Below are 6,000 nucleotides of genomic sequence, written 5' to 3'. Positions count from 1 at the left end.
CAGTGGAGTATCTTAGATGGCCACTCACAAGCTTTTAAGACCCCAGACGCTACTCACCACAGCAGAATGTAGAACATTTTCTTTATAAACAATGTTATGCCAATTGAGCTAGATGTTCCCTGGGACCATGGTCCCCACAGCCCTCAGCCCAGTAATTTGGTCCCTCAGGGAGTTTGGACGTGCCTATGGAGCTTACATGACCATGCCTTGGACAAGTTGCGCTTGCTTCCGCAGTATTGTGTACTGTCTTATCCTTCACCAAAGTTACCGCTTATCTATTGTCTATTTAGTGTTTTTCCATCCCCACCCCTCCGCTCCCTCGTAACCATCAACGATTGTTTCTTTTTGTGCATAAACCTTTTCATGAGTTTTTATAGTAGTGGTCTCATACAATATTTGTCCTTTTGTGATTGACTTATTTCACTCAGCATAATGCCTTCCAGATTCATCCATGTTGGTGAGATGCTTCGCAGATTCATCATTTTTCTTTATCTTTGCATAGTACTGCATCATGTGTATGTACCATAGTTCTTTTATCTATTCATATGTTGATGGGCATCTAGGTTGTTTCCATCTTTTTGCTACTGTGAACAACACTGCAATCAACATGGGTGTGTTGATTAAGTCTATTCGTTTGATGGCTGTTATTTCTCTAGGATATATTCCAAGGAGTGGAATTGCTGGATCATATGGTATTTCTATTTCTAGCTTCCTAAGGAAGCACCATATTATTTTCCAGAATGGTTGTACCATTTTGCATTCCCACCAGCAGTGCATAAGAGTTCCAGTCTCCCCGCAGCCTTTCCAACTTTTGTTATTTTCTGTTTTGATTCATGCCAGTCATGCCAGGGTGAGATGATATCTCATCGTGGTTTTGATTTGCATTTCTCTAATGACTAGTGATTGAAAGCATTTCCTCGTGTGTCTGTTAGCCACTTGAATGTCTTCTTTGGTGAAGTGTCTGTTCATTTCCTTTGCCTATTGTTCAATTGGATTATTTGTCTTTTTGTTGTAGAGGTGTTGGATTTTCCCATAGATTTTAGAGATTGGACCTTTGTCAGATTTGTCACAGCCAAAAAATTTTTCCGAGTCTGTAGGTTCTCTTTTTACTCTTTTGTTGAAGTCTTTTGATGAGCGTAAGCATTTAATTTTTAGAAGATCCCAGTTATATCTAGCTTATCTTCCGGAATTTGTGTGTTGTTAGTTATGGTTTGTATCCTGTTAATGCCATGTATTAGGGCCTTAGAGTTGATCCTATTTTTTCATCTATGATCTTTACACTTTTTGGTTTTGTACTTAAGTCTTTGATCCATTTTGAATTAGTTTTTGTGTATGGTGTGAGGTATAGGTCCTGTTTCATTTTTTTGCAGATGGACATCCAGTTTTGCCAGTGTCATCTGTTAAAAGACTGACTTTTCGTCTTTTGATGGACTTTGGGCACTTGTCTAAGATCAGGTGACTGCAGGTGGATGGATTTACATCTGGAGTCTCAATTATGTTCCACTAGTCAATATATCTGTCATTGTACCAGTACCAGACTATTTTGACTACCATAGCTATATAGTAGTTCTGAGGTCAGGTAATGTGAGTCTTCCTACTTTATTCTTCTCCTTCAATAGCGCTTTACTTATCCAGGGCCTCTTCCCTTTCCATATTAAGTTAATGATTAGTTTTTCCATCTCTTTAAAGAATGTTGTTGATATTTGGATCGGGATTGCATTGTATTTGTAGATTGCTTTGGGTAGAATTGTCATTTTCACAATGTTGAGTCTACCTATCCCTGAGCATGGTATGTTTTTCCATTTATGTAGATCTCTTTTGGTTTTTTGCAGTAGTGTTGTGTAGTTTTCTTTGTATAAGGCTTTTACATCCCTGGTTAGATTTATTCCTAAGTATTTTTTTTTTAGGGGCTATTATAAATGTTATTGTTTTCCTGATTTCCTTTTCATCATTCACTTTATTGGTGTATAGGAATCCAACTGATTTTTGGATGTTTATCTTGTATCCTGCTACTCTGCTGAATCTATTAGTTCCAGTAGTTTTCTCACGGAGTCTTTTGGGTTTTCTACGTATAGTATCATATATCATCAGCAAATAGGAACAGTTTTACTTCTTCATTATCAATTTGGATGCCTTTTCTTTCTTTTTCTTGCCTTATTGCTCTAGCTAGGACTTCCAGCACCATGTTAAATAGGAGTGGTGATAAAGGGCATCCTTGTCTTGTTCCTGTTTTCAAGGGTAATGAATTCAGCCTCTCTCCATTAAGAATGATGTTGGCTGTTGGTTTTGTATAGATGCCCTTTATTAGGTTGAGGATGTTCCCTTCTATACCTACTTTATTGAGAGTTTTTATCAGGAACGGGTGTTGGACTTTTTGGAATGCCTTTTCTGCATCAACTGAAATGATCCTATGATTCTCTTCTTTTCTTTTATTTATGTGGTGGATTACGTTGATTGATTTTCTAATGCTGAATCATCCTTGCATACCTGGTATGAATCCTATTTGGTCATGGTGTATTTTTGTTGTTGTTGTTTTTGATATGATGCTGGATTCTACTGGCTAGAGTTTCATTGAGAATTTTGCATCTATATTTATGAAAGAAATTAGTCTGTAATTTTCTTTTTTTGTGGTGTTTTTGCCAGGTTTTGGTATCAGGGTTATGCTGGCTTCATAGAATAAATCTGGAAGTATCTCTTCCTTTTCTGTGTTCTGCAATAGTTTGAGTAGCACTGGTGTAACGTCTTCTCTGGATGTTTGGTAGAATTCTCCAGTGAAGCCATCTGGGCCAGGGCCTTTTTTGGTTGGAAGTTTTTTTTTTTAATTACATTTTCAATCTCTTCTCATTATAGGTCTATTCAGATTTTCAACATTAGTCTGTGTTTGTTTGGGTAGGTGGTGTTTTTCTAGAAATTTGTCTAAAAATTTGTAGGTGGTCAGGGGAAAGGAATGGAAGGAATGTAGAGACAAGAAACTGAGAGAAAGAAAAAAAAGATTCCGGGTGGCTGGGAGGAGGGAAAGGAAGGGAGGTAGAGAAAGTAGAGAGAGATGATAAATCGAGAAATGAAGAAAAACAAAAAGGAAAAAAGAAAGAAATGACCCCAGGGATCCCACAGGCGACTGGGGAAGTGGCTCCCAGGCCTTGGGGCACAGCCTGTCTAGAAGGGGCAGAGATGGCACACAGCAGCAGGTATTCAGGAGCCAGGAAAAGAAGGAAAGTAGAGAGAGACGAGAAACTGATAAATGAAGAAAAAGAAATAAAATAATAGAAATATTTAAAAAAAAAAAAAATACCCCCAGGGATCCCAACAGCATGGCAGCATGACAGGGGAAGTGGCTCCCAAGCTGCATGGTACAGCCTGTATAGAAGGGGCAGAGATGGCACACAGCGCCAAGTATTCAGGAGACAGGAAAAGAAGGTAAGTAGAGAGAGAGACAAGAAACCAAGAAATGAAGAAAAACAAAATGAAAAAAAAATGCATTATCAGGGATCCCACCAGTGTGGCAGTACAGACCAGAAAAGCAGTTCTCCAGCTGAGTGGTGCTTCACAGCCTATCAAGAAGAAGCAGAGATGGCATACAGAGCCAGGTGTTTGAGAGAAAGGAGGGGTAGGAGGTGAGAGAGAGGGAATAAACTAAAAGAAGTCAAAAAACACAACAACAGCAACAAAGAAATGGCACTGAAGGAGCCAGTTGGTGTTGTGGGCAGGGTGAATCCAAGCAGCATGGAGCTGGAGCCTCCCTGGTCCAGTGACCAGGGCCTGCCTGGAAGCTGCAGAAGACAAGCAGGGGGAAGAAGGGTGGAGGGTGGGAAAGCATGCATAGCTGGTTACCAGGTGCTCTGTCTCCTGCTGGAAGCTCTGTGAAGCTGCTTTCCCATACTCCCTGCCTTCCAGTCTCCGACAGGAGTCCAAGATGGCGAATCCATCCTGCATTAGCTGATAGGGGACCTCCACTCCATATCTCTCCTTGCTCTCTGTTCTCTGTCAGTTTCTTATTCCATTCGATGCTTGGTTGATGTCATGGATTGAATTGTGTCCCCAAAAAATATCTGTCAACTTGGCTAGGTCATGACTCACAGTATCATATGATTGTGTAATCTGATGTGATTTCCTTGTGTGTTGTAAACTCTGTCACTATGATGAGGTTATACTGATGAGATATACAAGATTGGATTGTGTCTTAATCCAAACTCGTTTGAGATATAAAAGAGAGAAGTGAACAGAGACACATGGGAACCTCATACCACCAAGAAAGCAGTGCCGGGAGCAGAGCGCATCCTTTGGACCTGAGGTTCCTGCACTGAGATGCTCTCAGACCCAGGGAAGACTGATGCATCACAAGGACCTTCCAGACCAAGGGAAGATTGATGACACAGACCTTCCTCCAGAGCCGACAGCCTACTGGACTGAGAGAATAAACTTCTCTTTGTTAAAGCCATCCACTTGTGGTATTTCTGTTAGAGCAGCATCAGATGACTAAGACAGTTGAGTTCTTTATCTCTTCATTTGATGCTTAGGGTTCCTAGGACTGATGTTCGTCTCTGTTTTACTTAGTTTTTCAGGTCTTTGCTGGGGAGGGACAGCATAGTTCTTCTGTTTATAATGCCAGGTTGGCTCCGCCTCTTCCACAGGACTTTTAATGGTTGATTTTTCAGAAGTAAATCACCAGGTCTTTCTTCCAAGGCACCTCTAGGTGGACTGGAACCTCCAATGTTTTGTGCATTAACTGTGCATCACCTAGGGACTCCACCTTAGAGCCATAATCATAAAATATAGACGGTGGGAAACTCTTCAGGACAAACAATCCAGATTCTTCAATAAATTGCAGGGAGAAAAAAAGAGAGATGTAGGGAAAAGTCTATAGATTAAAAATTACAGTCCACCAACTGTAATGTGTGGATCTTATTTGGATCTTGATTCAAAGAAACAAACTTTTTAAAAATGAGAAAACTGAAATTTTAAATACTGGCTAGGTATTTTGTTAAAGAATTATTGCTTTAAAATGTTAGATGTTGATAATGGTATTTGGTTGATTTTTTTTAAGAGTTCTTAACTCTTACAGATACATTCTGAGATATTTGCAGATAAGGCAGTATCATATCTGGGATTTGCTTTACAGTGATTTGGGGAGGAAAGATGCAGGGGTGGATAGAGTAGGATTGGCTCTGAAGTTGTGGGTTGTTGGGGCTGGATGGTGGGTACATGGGGATTCATTACACTTTTCTTTTTACTTTTATATATGTTTGGAATTTTCCATAATGAAACATTTTTTAAGGCTTTCCTAATTCAAAATGTTAGTAAACTAAAAATAATTTAACTAGCTGCCTCTGGCTTACTGAAATAGTAGAAATGAGGCATGCTCCAATACTCTAAGACAAGACTGGACAAGACAAGGTGTTAAGTGGTATTTAGCCAGCAGCCTATAAGGAAGGAAATGACTCCTTTCAAAGGTGGGTAAAAATCAACATAAACCACCATGTTTAGCAATCCTACATCGTGATCTAACATCCCAGGAATTTGTCTGACTACTCAAGCTCCCTCCACAGACCTGAAAAAAGCCAGGAATTGGGTCAAGTGTGGTGGGGCACTTCACTTCATTTGTATTAGAAATTCTTTCTCTCCTTCCAACAGATTCTAGACCTCAAAAAAAAAGTCAAACCAGGTCTAAAAGATATTCTGCCTAGAAGAAAACAAGAATTCTGTTTGGAGAAGGATTTAAAAAAAGTTTCACAAATTGGGATGTTCAGTTTCCCATCCAAACCCAATGAACCTGTCATGCTTTGGACAATCAATATCTTTCTAACTTGGCTTGAGGCACCTTATTCCATGCAGAGAATGGATGTGTGCAGAAAAAAAAAATGTGTCTTTGCCTGCATACAAGGCTGCGAACAGTCAGCATGAACCCCTCTGTGTACCATCTGCACTAACAAGGAGAAACACAGGAAACTTACTGCCACGAGCAGCAACAGGGCTTACCCTCCAGCCCCCAGCAATCCCCCA

Source organism: Trichechus manatus, unplaced genomic scaffold, assembly GCF_000243295.1.
Source record: "Trichechus manatus latirostris isolate Lorelei unplaced genomic scaffold, TriManLat1.0 scaffold00017, whole genome shotgun sequence".
Taxonomy (NCBI): domain Eukaryota; kingdom Metazoa; phylum Chordata; class Mammalia; order Sirenia; family Trichechidae; genus Trichechus; species Trichechus manatus.
The sequence above is the reverse complement of the archived record's forward strand: the minus strand, read 5'-3'. Positions refer to the sequence as shown.